The sequence below is a fragment of the Canis lupus genome, chromosome 19, assembly GCF_003254725.2.
Source record: "Canis lupus dingo isolate Sandy chromosome 19, ASM325472v2, whole genome shotgun sequence".
NCBI lineage: Eukaryota > Metazoa > Chordata > Mammalia > Carnivora > Canidae > Canis > Canis lupus.
This window is the reverse complement of record NC_064261.1, coordinates 37,245,901-37,267,066: the sequence shown is the minus strand read 5'-3', so window position 1 is coordinate 37,267,066 and position 21,166 is coordinate 37,245,901. Positions and strand designations below refer to the sequence as shown.

The 21,166-nt window shown below is 39.0% G+C and overlaps 1 protein-coding gene across 9 annotated transcripts in view; it reads left to right on the top strand.

The window, feature by feature from the left end:
• Window positions 1-21,166, top strand: part of NCKAP5 (NCK associated protein 5) — a 960,379-nt gene that overhangs the window by 198,501 nt on the left and 740,712 nt on the right. The window contains exon 1 of one of the 9 annotated variants that reach the window (XM_049097389.1): window positions 46-421. The exons of the other annotated variants lie outside the window; for them this stretch is intronic. The gene's annotated coding sequence lies outside the window, so the exon portion shown is untranslated. Of the gene's footprint in view, window positions 1-45; window positions 422-21,166 lie in introns of those variants that run through there. 9 annotated transcript variants of the gene reach the window in all.

The window sequence follows — 21,166 nt, the reverse complement described above, 5'->3', positions numbered from 1 at the left end:
CATATTTCAGGTTCCGGGTGGATGTGAATATTTAACCCAGTACACACAGGGTGAGTAATACAAGAATAAATTTTTTCTCTGTCTTGTATTTTTGGCAAAACATTCTTTTAGTTTTATCATGTGGAAACCTTTCACAAAGTTTCTCATTTTCCCTTGTGGAAAAAGTGGAGAAATGTGGTCTGGATGCTAATATTATGTGGTGGATTAGATCTTGGTTGAATTATTGCCCCCAAAGGAAGACTGATGTCAACCAGAAGAAGGTTTTTGTGGAATGCTACACACTTTTTTCATGACCCTGGGACTGTGCAAGTTTTGGTCAGTGATGTGAATAAAGATAATAGAAGTTATATATATCCCATTGAGAAGTTATATATATCTCGCTGGATTTTTTCAAGTTTCAGCTGAAGAAAGGTGTTAAAAGGTAAGAAAAAAATGAAAAGGATATTTCATAGAAATAAATGTAAAGTTTGGCATGGCTCTAAAACCAAGTGTATATTAGAGTATTAGAGTGCTCTTGACTTAGAAGCAAAATGTATTTAAATAGTGGTAATGTGAATGGCTCCTAAAAAAGTAATATGTAAACCAGAGGGTCTATTAATGGAATAAAGAAGGTCATCTTCTTCCTCTACTTTGGACTTTTCAAATTAAACTGAAAATAATTATATTCAGTGGAGGTTACCAAATACTAATGAAATTTGTTGGATGTTTTGGAATGTATTATGAAAAAAAATGACCATTAGAGTAAATGACTCAAGATGACATTACTTGAGGAATAGATGGAACTTGCAGTATTGGCCTAAAGAATAAGAAGAATCAGCCTGAAAAAAAATAAGCTTTCTTTTAAATCCTCAAGTTATTTGTGTGGATGTTTATTTGAAAAGACTCAACTTTAGCCTGTATTACCTCAACAGGCTAAATTTTGACAAATCAATGGATATTTCTGGAAAGTACATCTTTGATACCTTGTCACAGGACCTCTTTGCTGAGATCCATGGATTGCCTGAAAGACAGTGAGTTTGAGGTGCTCAAGGCACGGGCACACAGCCAAGTTGTCAGAACAGTTTGGAAAATTGATGGAAATTGTGCTATTTGGATTCTAAGGGTCCTTATGCCTCTAAGTTTTATAACTTCTTGTGAAAGAAAATACTATAAAACTGTACAATTTGGATGAGGCATAATGATGTTCATTATATATTTTAACCTCCCTTTATGGATCAAATCAATATGGCATATAGCAGAGAAAAGGTGGTAAGGTCAAGATGATACAATCTCTGATCACAACCTTGACATGAAATCTACTTCAGATTGGCTTAGAGATTTTGGAGAGGGAACATTTTGAAAATTGGAGAGACATATTATTAAAAGGAGCTACTGTGCCTTAGGACAAACTACTATTTTCTTGTTCAGAGAATTCTTAAAGTTGGAAGGGAAAAAATCCACCTATTTCAAATTTCAGAGCTATCTGGGTTTAGTATTTCTATCTTCAGGAGAACATATATTCCCTGTGATCTATAAAATGGCATTCACCCTTTTTGATAATTTCCCATTTTTGTAATATGTTATAAAATTCCTTTAAATATCCTGAGTATAAAATAGATTCCTCTCAATCACTTTTGCCTCCGGCACAAGAGCACTGAATCTTCAAGCTAGAGTCTAAGAAAAAAAGGAACAAAAGCCCGAGGCAGAAATTCAGTTTCTAATATGCATGAGAGCCAACAGCAGTTAAGGGAACATTCTTTCATTTATTCATTCATTGATCAACCAAAGACTTACAAGAGTAGCTATTCCATGTTAGGCAAGGGGAATGCAGAGTGGGTCAGAACCCGTCCTTGGGTCTTGCACTCTCAGCCTAGCAGGGAGGTATATAACCCAGTATGACAGGAGCTTTGTCATATACCCAGTGCACAGAAGTATCAAAGTACATCACAGTGGGGCAAAAAGGCCTCTGTCTTTGCTCATGTGTACATCTTACATAAGTCTGTGGAAACATAGCACCTCGTCACCTATGTCATTTTATAGAAAGGAGAAAGATAGAAAGATTAAGAAGCGCATAAACTGAAAGGCTAAAATACCTACAGAAATGTGGGTTTTGTTTTTTTTTTCTCTTATCATTAGGCTTTTTTAAAGGAAGGGAAATCCTTTAGGGAAAAGCTGCCCAAACATGCACTTCTAGGCATAGTTCAATATGTAGCCTTTGGACAAATCTTGAAGAAAACCAAATCAAGCACTTACATGCTTTAGATGTAACAAGTCTTTCCTCTTGACTGCTCAGGATAAACAACTGGATTACTTGACACGATTCCATACAGAATGGATTAGCTAAATTTGTGCTTGTTCTTCCTCCCAAGTCGAAATAATGCCTGGACTTCCCCATGTTGAGATGATTCAAAAGGTTTGATTTGTGGCAAAGAGTTTCTGGAAGCTTACAGATGATGCCTTTCTCCCCTCTAGAATAAATATCAAACTTCTTATGACAAGGAGGAGAATAAATTCAACAGGAGAATGATACTCGCTTTCATTTCAGAAGTTAATATAAAATAGTATGGGAAGAATAAATTAGAAGTATACATTTTAGGTAGATGGGCTAAGGAAATTGATCTTCCAGCCGGTGTCTGTTTTATTCTGTTACTATGTCTGTTGCTTCATGTACATCTATTTATAATGTTTAATAGGTGTGTTTATTTTAGTCTGGTGAGTAATCTCAGCAGTGAGCTTAGAGCTGAGGAAGACAAATATGTATGGATAGGGTCATTGGAAGTACTGTATGTGGAACGCTGTCTCAGCAGGCTGGACACAGACTGGCTACTCTTTAGGGTACCAAGGTGAAGGCCACAGGTAGAGGAGCAAGATGACACTGACTTGAGACTGAATTTTCCTTATTTAAAACAAAGAAACAGACTTTGAGAAGAGGTTGTTAATAAGATTAACTTTGGGTTAATTATTTACGTAAGAAGACTACTAAAAGAGTGAGTTCAGGGACCTTGCCATTTATCTCTGAATTTTTCTGTTGCTCAGTAAAAGTTGCAAATGGAATTTCCTCTTAAACATTGACCCTCTCTTGGATCTATGTGATTTGATTTCGTGCCCCCAATGGTTTGGTTGGGAGAAGGGCAGTGAGTGGATGATAGGTGGAGCTGGAAGTGTGTCATCCACGTGGGCTCCACGAAGCCCTGAACTTCACCCAACCCCCTCCATATAGAATCACTCACTCAGCTTTACCAATAGCCTTTGGTTGGTTGGCTCCTTGCCTAACTGGTCTTCCCCATTTCATGTAATTGAGAACATGCTTGAAATTCATCTGAAAGTCTTCCTTCATTGACTGCACGCTTTTGGTTCCTCTTCTTTCTCACTCAGTATATACATTTCCAGCTTGTGTTCTCTGTCTTCTCTCCCATCCCTACTCCTCCTTCCCCTTCACTTCTTGCTGCCTCTCCCTGCCCCCACCTCCCCTGGTTGTCCTTATCCCTTCCACAGATCCAGCTTTCACCTTCGCATCACACATATGCCTTCCAGATGTGCACCTCCAGTTTTCAATTACTGGAGTTTGAGTTTGACCTTCTTATTAGGGATCTTCATCTCCAGAGCACTGTAAAGCCAGCATGTTCAGAACCAGGGTCATCTTAGAAGGGTAGCAGAACATAGTGGTCAAGAGCATAGATTCCAGAGCCAGGTTGCCTGGGTCCACATCCCTCCTGCCTCCCACACTGATTAGCTGGGTGATCTTGGTGCGAGTTGTTTTAACTTTCTTTGCTTCAGTGTCTTCATTGTGAAAATAGGTGTAATAATCCTACTTAGCTCACAACAATTGTGGGAATTGAATGAGCTATTACATGTGAAGAACTTAGAAATGCCTGGTACACAGTAAGTGTGCAAGTGCATGTTAGCTGTTTTTTATTATTTTACTATTTTTATTTTCTTTTATCCTTAGAAAACTTCAGGCTTCTGAAGAACTCTCTTCTTTAAGATCACATATATTTGGGACATCAATCAATTTTCCAGGGGCCCAACATGAACCACAGGACTTCCATTCTTCTCTTACTGTCAACCTTCTATAAATTATTAAGGCTTTTAGATTTTCTAATTATTATGTTTCTTCTTTCTCTGCTTTTTTTTCTTCCCCTCTCCTACAACCACTATATAAATTCTTCCTTGAGCTCAAAGGAGAGCTTCTTACTTTGTCTCCTGCAATTGTTCAGTCCCTGTTTCCTCTCTTTGCAGGTCTGTCTTTCATTATCACAAGGCTGATTTCCCTGAAACACAAAGCTGAATCACACCATCTTCATCTGAAACCACCACCACCCTGCCACAAATACACACACACTGGACACTGAATGATATCTAAATCCTTCAACCCGATTGAAAGGTCCTGTGCAACCTCTCTTTTTTTCATTTACTGTTCCTTTGTTGTTTTCTCCAGGGGCTCCATATTATAGCAATCTGCTCTAATTGCTATTCTATAAAATTACTTAGCTTCCTTTTACCTCTGTGCTTATGTTCACCTACACCCCTCCCCCTGAACTATCCCCTACTCACTCTCTCAGGGCTGTCAAGATCCTATCTTTCCTCTGGGACCAACTGGAATGACAACCCACCCTATTAAACCTTGGGGAGCTCCAGTGAGAAGTGATTGCTTGCTGGAAGAACCAAAGAGCACTTTGCATTTACACCTCTGAGGGACGCTTATTTACTACAAACCAAAAGCCTGAGAGTTGTGTAGTGAAAAGGATTTGGAGTTTGAAGTTACAGGAACTGGAATTTTAGTTCAGGGTCTACCAAAATCAGCCTCCATTTTCTCATTTATTAGCAATAGCAATAAGCATATCACAGGTATTTATGAGAATTAAGTCAGATGTATATGAAAAGTGTTTTAAAACTAGCAGTAAAAAACAAGTTTCATTTAGGGATGCCTGGTTGGCTCAGTCGGTAAAGCGTCTGACTCTTGATTTTGACTCAGGTCATGACCTCAGTGTCTTGGGATCTAGCCCCACATAGGAATACCTGCTCAGCGGGGTTCTGCTTCTCCTGCTCCCTCTGCCCCCTTCTCCCTGCTCATGCTCTGTCTCTGTCTCTCTCAAATAAATAAATAAAATATTTTTTTAAGTTTTTTTTTTTTAATTTATTTATGATAGTCACAGAGAGAGAGAGAGAGGCAGAGACACAGGCAGAGGGAGATGCAGGCTCCATGCACCGGGAGCCCGACGTGGGATTCGATCCCGGGTCTCCAGGATCGCGCCCTGGGCCAAAGGCAGGCGCTAAACCGCTGCGCCACCCAGGGATCCCTAAAATATTTTTTTAAAGTTTCATTTAAGACTAGTTGCTTTGCATTTTATTCTTGATATCTTTATTTCTCCAACACTTTACATAATGTAGGCTTTTAAGAATTGATGTCCTATACATTTGTAAATAAATCTATAAGATTCAACTTGTAAAACATTCTTATCATGACTTTCTTCTTTTCAAAATCCCATCTGTCACCATAATGGAGACCAAGCTAGATTTGGGAGCCATTTCAAGGCAATGAAACATGGGAAATTTAAATTACCTGATACTTTTACAGCTTACTTCTTAAATAAGGAGAATGGCCTTTTAATAAATTATTTCCTGTCCTAAATGAATCTCTCAGTCACAGGAAATATTTAGTGTCCTCATATAAAAGAGATTGCTTCTTATTTTCGATGGCATCTATTCTGGCCCCTTGAGACCTTAAAAGGCAAAGAATTAGTTAAGACAGTTCTTCACATGGAGAGCACAATCCCTGAGGAATCATGGTGAGTGAAGGTCATAGAAGTCTGCTGAGGAAGATCATTCAGAGAACAGTTGGATTCAAAGGAGCAATGGCCTTGGATTCGGAGGTGTTGGCCAACTGGTGAGGGGAGAATCCTGACTCTTGTTCTGCCTGAATCAGTGGAAAGGCAATGATCCAAACGCAGAACCCTGGTCAATCCTCGGAGATAGCACTCACAGAGAGACTTCTAATAATCTGATTTTAGCTTGATGTCTCACATCTGCTATCTCACTTTATCCTTTTAAAACCCCACTGGGGTAAGGAGGGCAAAGTTCCTTATCCTCTTGCTTGACAGTAAAGAGTGAGAAGGAAAGTGGGTCTCCACTTCCCTTAATAGATAAAGAAGGTATTTTCAAGCAATACCCAGAGATGTATAACTCAAAAAAACAAAAACAAACAAACAAAAAAAAACTCTTCTAGTTTTTGTCTTTCCAAGTTCTTTCCAATTTGACAAAGTTTCTGGGCCCCTTATGTCTGCATGTTAGCACTTCCATCGTGCTTACAGGGTCCTGAAGTGCTGTACTTACTTCTCTAGATCGTGTTACCACCACTTTAAGGGTGTTAGTCCTTTGTCCTGTCTTATTTTCTCTTTCCCCATGTGAAGAATTAAATAAAGTGAATCCTGGATGCCTACTAGCTTTATTTAAAGACCTCAAGCAGGTCAGTTATGAGAATGAGAACATTTTGGACAATGAAGTAGACTAATGAAAGAAAGAAAGAAAGAAAGAAAGAAAGAAAGAAAGAAAGAAAGAAAGAAAGAAAGAAAGAAAGAAAAGAGAAAAAGAAAACAGGAAAACATTGCCCTTAAAAAAAAAAAAAAAAGCAAACCTATATTTAAACACTTAAAATGAATTGGAATGTCACAAAATTCTATACTTGCCAAGTTTTTCTTGTACGTTAATTAATAACCTCACAGGCAATTAGGAGTTGGTTAGCCAGTTACCCTAGGCAGGGGTATGAAATTTTCCGAAATTGTTTGAAACATATGAGTGAATAAGTTTGCCAGCATCTTGACTTGTAGGTTCAGAAGTCAGCTCTCAAGATAAAAGAGAAGTTCATCAGGAGAACGCAAACAGACTCAGCAGGTCCCTATACTCATTGTTTTCTGTAGCCCCCTCTTCCAGCAGAGAAAACAGCTCTGTGGAGGAAGAATAAAGAGCAGGTTTGAAATGGAAGCAAGTGACTCAGGTGTAAGCTGGGGCAGCATCTGATGGAAGCCTGTTTGAAGCTTTAGGGAATCAGACAGGAATATGTGACCATCTAGGGGTGTGGTCCAGCAAGGACAGAAGCCACCTCGGGGCACATGCTCTGGGGTAAGCTGCACAGTGGAAATGGCAGCAGGATGATTCATGCCACAGGGGCTGCCATCAGCTCATAGGTCTCAGGGAGTTTCTGTGTGCAGAGTCCAGCATTGAGCTGGAGGAGAGAGAAGGCCCACAGAAGAAGGGCAGATCCCACGGAAGAGCATCAGAATGAAGCAGGAGGAAACCTGCCAGAGATGGGCCGAGCCTCAGTCCTTTGCCATGCCACCAGAGTGGAGTTGTGGGATTCCGCAGATCGTCCAGCAGCCATCACTGGAGGAATGCTGTTCTGCTAAAATTCGGATGAGAAGAGACACATCTAGAGCAAAGGCCAGCATTGAAGAGAAGACAAGCAGAACCAGGCAGTGGATTCGCTGTCCCCTCATCTCCTGTAGGAATCTTCTCCTGCAGGAACTCCATAGTGACTCCAGCCAAGCAAGGCAGGGAGAGACAAGGGAGAGCATTTTAATGCTGAATGTGATAGTCCTTTAAACCTGAACCCCTGAGAAAATTGGCTTGAGAAAACTCTGGAGTGACTAGGTCAAGATTTTGTTTTTGTTTTTGCCATCAGATAGGATAGGTAGAAAAAGAAAAGCTATGTCTTGGCAAATGTGTGTTTAGAAGTGTACAGTTCATGTTGCTTGAAAAAAACTAACATCTAGGGGCAGCCTCAAATGCTTTTTTTTTTTTTTTTTTTTTTTTAAATTAGAGCCTGATGTGGGACTCGATCCCGGATCCCGGGATCACACCCTGAGCCGAAGGCAGACACTCAACCGCTGAGCCACCCAGGTGTCCTACAAATGCTTTTTATCTTTATTAGAAGTGAATGCTCAGAAATTTACATGCAGTTAATGCAGGGGCATTCTAGAATGAGAACTTTGTGGCTACTTCTCTTTCCCAGATGGGAATGCCTTCGAGCTTACAGACTTTGTCATTTGAGCAGCATCTGAGATGTCCTCACCTGATGCTGCCCAGCTTCTCTGCTGTGCTGGCTGGGAATTGGCCCTTTACCCAAGGTGTGGGTTCATGTCATAGAGGCACAAGTCTTCCCTTTCAATAATTCAAAACTGCTGCCTATCAGGCAGATGGGATATGCCTAGGACTCTACTGGGTACTAATGGACTAAAGGATAATGTGTGATCTCAGCACCAGGGAGATGACCCACAGCCCAGTGGGGCAACAGCTCTGGAACCATCAGTTATGAAATGGTTTAGTAGGAGACCCACACTCGAGGCTGGTGGCAGCGGGATGGGCCTTTGGAAGCTCTATGGCAGAGGTGATTGTGCTTTTTCTGGACTGATGAGAATGGAGGGAAGGATATAGAGAAGATAGGGCAGGGAAGAGGGAGAGGAAGAAAGGAAAAGAGGGGAAGAAAGGGAGGGAGAAAGGGAGAGAGTGAGAGGGTGAGGAAAGAGATAGGGTGGGGGGAGAAGAAGAGAGAGAAGTGGTGGTGAGGGAGAGAGAGAGAAAGGAAAGAAAGAGAGAGAGGCTTTCCATGATATTTCTGCTCAGCAAAAGCCTCAAAAAGCCCAGGTGCATCTGTAGTCAGTTCTGTGCAGAGGACTAGCAGAGCCCCAGCAGCACAGATCCATTTTTACCTGGTTTCTATAGCATTTGGCCTTTTCTCTAAATTGTGTCTAAAAACATCATTTAAATTTTGAGATGCCCATTTTTCAGTGTTTTCCTTCACTGACTATTGGATGTGATGCTGCAGCCTAGCCCCCACGTCTTCATTCTTAGCTGAGTTAGTTCTTGGACTGTCTCTGTCACCCAAGCAGCTCGCCCCTTGCCCATTGTTCAGATGGGAAAGATGCCTCTGCTATGCCATTCTGTGCCCAGCAAGGTTTGGCAACGGTGCTGCCAAGAAGCAAATCCTTCAACTCTGACTCAGGAGAATGAACATATCTTGCACTTTTTCTTCTCTACTTGTTACACACTCTACCTGCTGTAGGATGCTGGGTGATGGCATGAAGAACCAAAGGTGCTCCATGCCCCAAAGATACTTATAAGCTGGACTGAGAGTCCAGACATATACCCAGAACATGGAGGTAGTGTTCAAGGCCAAGAGGGTTTGGGGCCAGCTGACGGTGATGTAGACCAGAGACTTCAACAACACTACTGATGCCCTTTGCTGTGGTACTGGCCTGTGCTTTATAAGATGTTAGCAGCATTCCTGTCTTCCATCCATTATATGCCAGTCTACCCTCCTAGTTGTAATAACCAAAAATTCTCTAGACATTTACAACGTCTCCTTGCAGGCTAAATCACTCCCAGTTGAGAAACACTGATGTAAATAAAGGACATTAGGTATCAAAGGGGAGGTCTTGCTGTTTTGCAGTTGTTACAGGAACAATGGTCTCAGGAATGACTGCAAGATGGGGAAGGTTTTGATAGGTACAAATGAATGCAGGATGTCTTTCTAGGGGAGGGATCTCCTTTTTTTTTTTTTTTTTTTTTTTTTAGATTCATTTATTCATGAGAGACAGAGAGGCAGAGAGAGACACAAGCAGAGGGAGAACCAGGCTCCATGCAGGGAGCCCGATGCGGGACTAGATCCCCAGACTCCAGGATCACACCCCAGGCCAAAGTTAGGTGCTAAACCGCTGAGCCACCCAGGGATCCCCAAGGGAGGGTTCTCCTTGTGATGGCCCCCCATCTTTTCCTATTTCTATTGCTCTGTCTGGAGTCACTAATCCAATTATTGCAACTTCTATTATTTCATTTCCCCTCTCCCTCCTTCTCTTCCTTCCTGCCTTGATTCATGTACCTGACTCCTTCACTGAACACAGCTCAGGTGTGTGGTAATACCTGACTTCATAGAACACCAAAGAGCCGCCTTTGTGTGGACGCCTCTAACAAGGACTCAAGTTTCATTTGGCATCTACCTGCTGTTCCTGCAGAGAGCTCTCTGGTAATCTGGTAATCTCCAAACTCGGCTTAGATTTTCCTATGAAACCACATTCCATCTGTTTCTTCAGTAGATCTTGTTATTGCATTCCATTCCATTCTGAAAGCACTGTGGGCCCCGTTCTCTGTGTTTCCCTGATTTGAAGTGCATTTGATCAAATTTGGGAGTAGGAAAACAGTGATACTTGGTAGTTTTTATGACAGGGAAACTCAAAGAACAAGACTGATGCAGAGAAGACTCTTAAATATATAAATAAAAATTTGAGCCATGGTATTAATTTCCCCTGAGTTGTCATGGAAATGCCTAAGGTAACTGGCATATTCTGTGAAATTATAGTTAAAAAGCCTAGTGACAGAGAAAGGGAGTCAGTGAAGCCAGTAGCATGAAAACTGTGTGGAATGGTCATTAGTAGATGAGGTCTGCTTCTAAGAATTTCAGTATAAAATGGGTCACAAAGGTGGTTTATTATCTTGGTTCATCATTCATTTTGATGGTGGACTTACTCTATATTTTCTTTGGAATCCCCAAATTATTTTGCAAATTGCAAAATCACCAATGTGCAACTATGAGGACAAACTTTGCCTGATCCTTTTCTGGTTAAATTAATTTCATATGCATTTTTAAAAATGTTATGTCTTCTGCCCATTATTAATTGGATTATTGATTTTTGGTTGTTGAGTTGTATCAGTTCTTTATATATGTTGGATACTAACTCTTTATTGGATATGTCTTTTGCAAATATCTTCTCCTATTTATAAGTTGTTTTTCAGTTTTATTGATTGTTGCCTTTCTGCAGAAGCCTTTTATTTTGATTAGTCCTAATAGTTGTTTTTTTTTTCCCTTGCCTCAGGAGACATGTCAAGAAAGATGCTATTATGGCTATTGTCAGAGAAATTACTGCCTCTCCTCTCTTCTAGGCCTTTTATGGTTTCAGGCCTTATATTTAGGACCTTAATCCATTTTGAGTTCTTTTCCTCTCTTCCATATTTTTATTTAAATTCTAGTTAGTTAACATACAGTATTTTGATTTTATTTTTGTGTATGGTAAAAGAAAGTAGTCTAATTTCATTCCTTTGTGTGTTTTGCACGTCCACTTTTCCCAACACCATTAATTGAAGAGATGGTATTTCCCATTGAATTCCTTACATTCTTTATCAAAGATGAATCATATAATTGTGGGTTTATTTCTGGGTTTTCTATTCTTTTCTATTCATCTATGTGTCATTTTTGTTCCAGTATCATACTGTTTGATTACAAAAGTTTTGTGATAAAATTTTAAGTCTGGAATTGTAATGCCTCTAGTTTTGTTTTTCTTTTTCAAGATTGCTTTGGCTATTCAGGGTCTTTTGTGGTTCCATACAAATTAAAAAATTTTTTTTGGTTCTGTAAAAAATGCTATTAGTATTTTGATAGAGATTGCATTAAATATGTTAATTGCTTTGAGTAGTATGGACATTTTAACACTATTTGTTCTTCCAAACCATGAGGATGGTATTTCTTTCCATTTCTTTGTGTCATCTTCAATTTCTTTCATCGTTGTTTATAGTTTTCAAAGTATAGGTCTTTTACCTCTTTGATTAAGTTTACTCCTAGGTATTTTATTATTTTGGGGTTATTATAAATGAGATTGTTTTCTTCTCTTTCTGCTGCTTTATTATTAATGTATATGAGGCAATAGATTTCTATACATTGATATTGTATCCTGTAACATTATGGGATTCATTTATTAGTTCTAGTAATCTTTGGTGGAGTCTTTAGGGTTTTCTATATGTAGTATCATGTCATCTGCAAATAGTAAAAGTGTTATTTCTTCCTTACTAATTTGGATGCCTTTTCTGTTCTTTTCTTTCTTGAAATGGTCATACTTTTTTGTATATTTTTTATTGGAGTTCGATTTGCCAACATATAGTATAACACCCAGTGCTCATCCCGTCAAGTGTCATATGGTTTTTTTTATCCTTTCTCTAGTTGATGTGATGCATCATGTTTATTGATTTTTGAATATTGAACCACTCCTGCATCCCAGGAATAAATCACACTTGATTGTGATGAATGATTTTTATTTTTTTTAATTAGGGATATTTACTTGCTTGTTTATTTGAGAGAGAGGAAGTGAACACAAGTGGGAGGAGGGGCAGAGGGAGAGAGAGAATTTGAAACATACTCTGCACTAAGTGTTGAGCCCAACTTGAGGCTGGATCCCAGGATCCTGAGATCATGATTCGAGCTGAAATCAAGAGTTGGACGCTTAACCTACTGAGCCACATAGGTGCCGCATGAATGGTTTTTTAAATGTATTTTTGGGTTTGGTCAGCTAATATCTTGTTGAGAATATTTACATGTGTGTCCATCAGAGATATTGACCTGTAGTTCTCTTTTCATCTGTTTTTGGTGTCTTTTTCTATTTTTGGTGTCTTTATCTAGTTTTTATATTGGGAATACTGGCTTCATTAAATGAATTTTGTATCCTTCTCTTCCTCTTCTATTTTTTGGAATAGTTTGAGAAGAATAGGTATTAACTCTTCTTTAAATGTTTGGTTGACTTCACCTGTGAAGCTATCTGGTCTGTTGGGAGTTTTTGATTACTGATTCAATTTCATTGCTGATAATCAGCCTTCAAATTTTCTATTTCTTCCTGATTCAGTTTTGGGAGGTTTTATATTTCTAGGAATTTATTCATTCCCTTTAAGTTGTCCAGTTCGAAAAAAAAAATAAGTTGTCCAGTTTGTTGGCATATAATTTTTCATAATATTCTCTTATAATTCTTTGTATTTCTATGGTGTTGGTAATTATTTTTCCTCTTTCATTTCTGATTTTACTCATTTTGCATCCTCCTCTTTTTTTTTTAAATGAGTCTGGCTAAAGGTTTATCAATTTGTTAAACTTTTCAAAGAACCAGCTCCTTGTTTCATTGATCTATTTTTTTTATTCATTTATTCATTCATTCATTCAATCAATCTAGTTTCTATTTCATTTATTTCTATGCTAATCTTTATTACTTCCTTCTGGTTTTGGGTTTTGTTTGTTCTTTTTCTAGCTCCTTTAGGTATGAGGTTATGTTATTTGAGATTTTTATTGAGGTGGCCTGTAGTCCTATAAACTTCCTCTTAGAACAGCTTTTGCTGTATCCCAAATATTTTGAGTTGTTGTGTTTTCATTTTCATTTGTCTCCATATATTTATTTTACTTCCTCTTTGATGTCTTGGTTAACCCATTTATTATTTAATAGCATGTTATTTAATATCCATATATTTGTGTTCTTTCCAGATTTTTCTTGTGGTTGATTTCTAATGTCATAGCATTGTAGTCAGAAAAGATGCATGTATGACTTCAGTCTTTCTGAATTTGTTGAGACTTATTTTGTGGCCTAATATGTGATCTATTCTGGAGAATGTTCCACGTGCCCTTGAAACAAATGTGTATTGTGCTGTTTTAAGGTGGAATGTTCTGAATATATCTGTTACATCCATCAGGTCTGATGTGTCATGGAAAGTCACTGTTTCCTTGTTGATTTTCTATTTAAGTGATCTGAGGATGTACTTACATTGTACTTAACATGTACATCCTGGGGCTCCTGAGTGGCTCAGTGGGTCAAGCATCTGCCTTTGGTTCAGGTCATGATCCCAGAGTCCTGGGATCCAGTCCTTTATCAGGCTCCCTGCTCAGTGGGAAGCCTACTTCTCCCTCTCCCTCTGCATTCCACTCCCTCTGCTTGTGTTCTCTCAGCCTCTCTCTCTTTGTCAAACATATAAAAAATATTTTAAAAAATTAAAAAAAAGATGTACGTCTTAAGATGTCTTATGTTGATATGAATGGTATAGCAAAATCCCCTACAGCTATTGTATTACTATTGATTATTTTCTGTTTATTATTAGCTGATTTGTGTATTTAAGTGCTCCCATATTGGATGAATAACTATTTACAATTGTTATTTCTTCTTACTGGATTGTTCCCTTTATGATTATGCAGTGTCCGCTTTCTCTTGTTTTAAAGTCTATTTTGTCCAATAGCAGTATGGCTATCTGGCTGTCTTTTCATTTCTATTTTCATGATAAATCCTTTTCCATTCCTTCACTTTCAATCTGCATATGTCTTTAAGTCTAAAATGAGTCTCCTGTAATGTTTAGTCTTTCTTGGCAAGTGTTTTGTGTCCCAGATATGTGATGACTTCTGGCTAGCTATGTAATGAAATGATGTGCTGGCCTAGCCCATCTGCTGCAAGGACCTTAAATTTTAGACACCGATGAACTTGATTGGAAGGTTCTTTGAAAGTTCAGTTCAGTGCCAGGTTCTGAGTCCAGACCTTTCCTCCTTGAGCATCTATCTTAGACAAACCACTTACAGCTCTCCATTCAGACCATCTCTAGAGACAACTGATATTCTTTTTTTAAAAAAAGATTTTATTTATTTGAAAGAGAGCACTAGAAGGAGAGGGAGAGGTCAGAGGATGAGGAAGAAGCAGAGGCCCTGCTGAGCAGGGAGCCCAATGCCAGGGTTCAACCCTAGGACTCTGAGATCATGACCTGAGCCAAAGGCAGACACTTAACCCACTGAGCCACCCATGTGCCCTGAGAAGATTAAGATTCTAATAAACAGTCTTTCAAACTGAATATCAGGTTTGACTTCAGCTTTCCTTCTCATATTCAGCTTCCTACCTGGTTATAGCAGACTATACGATCATTAGGCTCAGATATTGCAGGTAGCAGATGTGTGAGTTGTAAGAGAAGAAGGAAAAAAAAAAAGTTAAACTCCAGTAACCTTGATGTGTGCCTGTGTTTGTGTGTGCATGTAGGCAGTGGAGTCTGTCTCAGTGTGAATGTTACCTCCTCTTATATGTGGGGCTTCAAAGGGAAGAATATATATACATGTTTTCTTTCATTTGTGTGTCTTGAGTGGGCTTATCCTTATTAATATTAAAGTTACCTGACTATGTCAGGCCCTCCTAAAGGATATAAAGCATTAATTCATTTAACCTTCACAGTCTGCAGATGTAGGTATCATTAGTATCCATATTTCACAGGTGAAAAAACAGGCACAGAGATGTTCAGCATTTAGCCCTAAATCCCATGGCTAAAGGCTTAGAATTGGGTTTGAACTTAGGCAGTCTGGTTCTAGAGTTCATGCTCATGAGTAGTATACTCCATTCCCTCTCATTCTTTTTTTTATAAATTTATTTTTTATTGGTGTTCAATTTGCCAACATATAGACTAACACCCAGTGCTCATCCCATCAAGTGCCCCCCCTCAGTGCCCATCACCTAGTCACCCCCACCCCCCACCCACCTCCCCTTCCACCACCCCTAGATCGTTTCCCAGAGTTAGGAGTCTCTCATGTTCTGTCTCCCTTTCTGATATTTCCCACTCATTTTTCCTCCTTTCCCCTTTATTCCCTTTCACTACTTTTTATATTCCCCAAATGAATGAGAATATATAATGTTTGTCATTCTCCAATTGACTTACTTCACTCAGCATAATACCCTCCAGTTCCATCCACGTTGAAGCAAATGGTGGGTATTTGTCTTTCTAATGGCTGAGTAATATTCCATTGTATACATAGACCACATCTTTTTTATCCATTCATCTTTCGATGGACACCGAGGCTCCTTCCACAGTTTGGCTATTGTGGACATTGCTGCTATAAACATCGGGGTGCAGGTGTCCTGGCATTTCACTGCATCTGTATCTTTGGGGTAAATCCCCAGCAGTGCATTGCTGAGTCGTAGGGCAGATCTATTTTTAACTCTTTTTTTTCCATTTCTTTTTTTTTAATAAATTAATTTTTTATTGGTGTTCAATTTACCAACATACAGAATAACACCCAGTGCTCATCCCGTCAAGTGCCCCCCTCAGTGCCTGTCACCCATTCACCCCCACCCCCCGCCCTCCTCCCAATCCACCACCCCTAGTTTGTTTCCCAGAGTTAGGAGTCTTTATGTTCTGTCTCCCTTTCTGATATTTTTAACTCTTTGAGGAACCTCCACACAGTTTTCCAGAGTGGCTGCACCAGTTCACATTCCCACCAACAGTGCAGGAGGGTTCCTCTTTTCCACATCCTCTCCAACATTTGCGGTTTCCTGCCTTGTTAATTGAGGAAGACACAAAGAGATGGAAAAATATTCCATGCTCATGGATTAGAAGAATTAATATTGTGAAAATGTCAATGTTACTCAGGGCAATTTACACATTTAATGCAATCCCTATCAAAATACCATGGACTTTCTTCAGAGAGTTGGAACAAATTATTTTAAAATTTTTGTGGAATCAGAAAAGACCCTGAATAGCCAGGGGAATATTAAAAAAGAAAACCACAGCTGGGGGCATCACAATGCCAGATTTCAGGTTGTACTACAAAGCCATGGTCATCAAGACAGGGTGGTACTGGCACAAAAACAGACACATAGATCAATGGAACAGAATAGAGAACCCAGAAGTGGACCCTCAACTTTATGGTCAACTAATATTCAACAAGGGAGGAAAGACTATCCACTGGAAAAAAAAGACAATCTCTTCAATAAATGGTGCTGGGAAAATAGGACATCCACATGCAGAAGAATGAAACTAGACCACTCTCTTACACCATACACAAAGATAAACTCAAAATGGATGAAAGATCTAAATGTGAGACAAGATTCCATCAAAATCCTAGAGGAGATCACAGGCAACACCCTTTTTGAACTTGGCCACAGTAACTTCTTGCAAGATACATCCATGAAGGCAAGAGAAACAAAAGCAAAAATGAACTATTGAGACTTCATCAAGATAAGAAGCTTTTGCACAGCAAAGGATACAGTCAACAAAACTCAAAGACAACCTACAGAATGGGAGAAGATATTTGCAAATCACGTATCAGATAAAGGGCTAGTTTCCAAGATCTATAAAGAACTTATTAAACTCAACACCAAAGAAACAAACAATCCAATCATGAAATGGGCAAAAGACATGAACAGAAATCTCACAGAGGAAGACATAGACATGGCCAACATGCATATGAGAAAATGCTCTGCATCACTTGCCATAAGGGAAATACAAATCAAAACCACAAGGAGATACCACCTCACACCAGTGAGAATGGGGAACATTAGCAAGGCAGGAAACCCTCTCATTCTTTAAAACCTTTTTTAGCTCATTGTTTCTGTTCACCAAAGGAATGTGTATAGATTAAACCCTTCCTACATGCCCAGCACTGCACAAATGTCACATAATATTTTCATGATATTGTGTATTATTATGCCTATTCTACAAATGTGGACTCACTCTGGCTCACACAGATGTCAAAGATCAGAGCTGGAAAGAAATTCTAGATTCTGTCTTCAAATTTGTACCACCTCCTCCCCTCCCACACACCCCTACAAACCAGCTTTATTTAGAGAAGTGCTAATTAAACCTCTATTATGTGTTTTGTACTATGTAGACATTGAAGAATAGAAGAGCTGGTCAGTTTGTTCTGGAAGCACTTGTATCATCACTATGAAGGCAAAATACAAATAGAGATATGAGTAAATTAGCAAAAAAAATGGCAAGTTCTGTTGTGATAAAATGCCAGTGTTTAAGACATAGAAGAAAAATATCTCCAGAAAGGCTTATAGAAGGGAGATTTTTTTTTAAGATTTTATTTATTTACTCGAGAGAGAGAGAGAGAGAGAGAGAGGCAGAGACACAGGCAGAGGGAGAAGCAGGCTCCATGCAGGGAGCCCAACCTGGGACTCGATTCAGGGACTCCAGGATCAGGCCCTGGGCTGAAGGCGGTGCTAACCGCTGAGCCACCCAGGCTGCCGCTAAAAGGGAGATTTTTAGAGAGATTTTAATTATAGAAACTGTGTTCCTGGACAGCCCTCCTTTTACAGTATTTGGTCTAATTATGCCAATTTACCAATCCAATCTCATATCACAATTATTAGTTCATAAAACATGCTTTCCTGGTTATCAGAGCTGGATACAGCCTTATGGAGGGAGATAGTCTTAAACCTGAGCTGTGGTGGCTGGGAACCCGGTAGGGAGGCTGCAGTGAGTTCCTGACAGGTGTGTACTGAGTCAACAACAACAAGATCGTAGTATATTTGATGGATAGTCATGGGAAAAGCAAGGTCAGAATGGTATGTCTTGGTTATTATTTGTAAGTTTATTTTTCCTCATAGGTGATGCTCAGTATCCCACAGCTTTCCCCTCGGTCCTTGAATTCATCAAGAACAATGCCCTGCTCCGGAATCATATGGCATTGAAATAGGTCTTTGCTTCTACATATGCCTGGCCCTTTAAGTGTTGAATTGGCACCACTGCCCCCTACATCTTTTTCTGGCTTTGTTAATCTTATTTTCAGCTTCTGAAAAGAACAATGTATCCCAAGTACAATCATTAATTGAATATGATTCAATCCGGACCCATCTTTAATAAGAAACCAAAGAAGGAAATTCAATTAGACTCACCTTTTCCATTTCAAAAGATCAAGTCCTCCCCTTTCACAGTTAAAATTATGAAAGATTATCTTCTTAGTAGAAGGCTACAGGAAAATTTGGATTCCTGTCAAATATTTAGTGTAATATCCCAGGATCGGGATTAATATAACCTTTCAGCAGTTTGCTCTGAATTTCTGTTGATGCAATCTCTCTTTTGGAAGCTTTTGAATAAAAGGCATTCTGTACTCTGGCATGACTCAGAGTATTCAGCCCAAATGGTAACAAGATCAAACAATTTTAGGACAAGTTATCATGCCTCTGGTCATGAAAATGCAGACACCTCAATCTCATTTCCATAGCTCGGTGTTGATCCGCTCACTTCTCAGAGAAAATTGAAATTATTGAAACCAGGTTTTAAGTCTCTGTGAGTATTTTGTGGTTGATTTAAAAATCACAAATTAATAGCAGCAGTAAAAATCAAAATGTGGTAGATTAAAATACAACCTAAATACTTGATTGGTAGGATTATGTCACATACCCCTGGAGGATAATATATTAATGATGATTTTACTGTATTATCAGAGTTAAAATTTACAGCATCTATTTTAGTTTCTAGGTGTTCCAAGTGCCTTATTTTTCTTAGACCTATATTTGACTCCAAAGACATTCACCATAGCCCCTAGACTGTAATCCCAAATTTTACTGCTTTTTCAACCCTAGACGATAGGCTCGTTTTTCCAGGAATAAAAGATCGCCTATTATACTTTATGCAAAGTTATTTACAAATCTGTGTGGGGAACTAGAGTTATATATAAAGAACTGGGATTATTTTGTCCCCCCTTGCTTTTTTTTGCAGTCTGATGGTATGATGTGTTACAAGTATAATCATAAAAGAGTTTATTTATGCAAAGCTTTCCATGTAGTTTCAATGCGTTCTGCCTCAGAGCACTGTTCAAACAGAAACCCTAGTGTCCCCTGGTATTCCAGCTAAAAAGGTAAATATTTGTAATAGGCATACTGCAGTCATATTCTCAACATTGGCAAGAGCATTCATTTCTTTTTATGCCATGCTGCCAGAAGCTGGCACCCACCAACACCTGTGGCTCACATCGAAATGTGAGTCCTAGGTTGGTGTTTTCTTTTCCACTGACAGGTTCTAGTGAATAGGCAAGGCGTGGGCCTCAGTCTCTGAATTGCAGAGTAAAGAAATAACACTGGATCCATTAGCAACTCAAATTACAGAGATCCCAAGAGAGAACTAGGTTGGACCTTCTACAGTCACAACATTCTAGAACAGTGCTTTCACAAAGTACTTTAAAATGCAGACAAATCCCTTCCTCAACTGAATATGATTGTTAAGTCCAACAAGGAAAAGACAAAGTAATTTGGGCTTTTGCTGTGACAGACACCATGTAAACTCCTTGCTTAGTTTTCCTTATATAATTCTCAAAAGGACTGCATGAGGTAGGAATCTCAATATCTTCCATTATAAGATTGGCTTAGGGAGTTTACATAGCTCACTGAAGCCATGCATCCTCCCAGTGGAAGAGTACAATTCAAATGCAGATAATCTGACCCCAGAGTCCATATCTTTGGCCACGAAAAGCAGACCTGCTCTTGTGAGAACAGACATGGGTTAGAGTCATCCCCAGGAATCATCTATACTTTTATCCTCATCTACCTGTTGATATGTGGAACTTCTCCAGCATCAGTTCTTCTATCCAGAGAACATAGAAAAGTACAATAAATATTCTGAAGCTAAGAGAGAAGATGTAAGTTTAATCTCTAAAATCATGTTCTTAAGGAGTAGACATGGGATGATTTGTTTTTGTTTAGTTTTTTTTTAATCAGATATTTTTTTTTCCAGTTATATTGAAGCATAATTGACAAATAACAATTTTATATATTTGTGGTATGCAGTGTGTTTCGATATACAAATATATTGTGGATGATTACCACCATTATGCTAATTTAAATACCACCACATGTAGTTATTTGTGTGTGTGCGTATGTGTGTATATGTGTTCAATAAGAACATTTAAGATTTACTCTTTTAGCAAAGTTCAAGTATACATGGCATTATTATTACCTAATAGTCACCATGTGTACATTAAAGCTCCAGAAATTATTCATCCTGCATAATTAAAACATTATATCAACATCCCCCAATTTCTGTCCCTACTTCTCCCCCCAACTCCCTACCAGTACTTGGACACCACCATCCCTCTCTCTGCTTTTGTGAGTTTGAAAATGTCAGGACATGAGTAGGAAGGCTAGGGAAAGTTATGAAATTTTGGGTTCATTTTCTAGATGAACATTCTAGAAAAGAGCACCCTGGTGCTTTTCCAACGTGTGGCTATAGCGGGGGACAAAGCTAGAGCCAGAAAGATGAGCAAGATGAATTATTCTCAAGTCTGACTGTGCAAAGTGATGTGAGGAGCTTTAAAAAATACCAATGCCTGGGCCCCAGCTCATCCTAAATAAAACCACAATCTCTTGGGGTGGATCCAGGCACTGGTCATGTTTTCAATTCCCCATGTGATTCTAATGTGCAGCTAAAACTAAGAAAGGGAAAGAGTAGATGGCAATTTTGGAGTATACAATGGTAATTGGGGTGCAGAGGGTGGATTTGAAAAATAATTGGGAGGTAAATATAAATACACCAAGAACTGATAATCATGTCGTTGAGAGTGATAGAAGAGAGATGAGCTGTCAAGAAGAGTTCCCTGCTTGGGGGCCTGGTGGGTTGTAGTGCCTGCAACTGAAGTAATCAATTCATG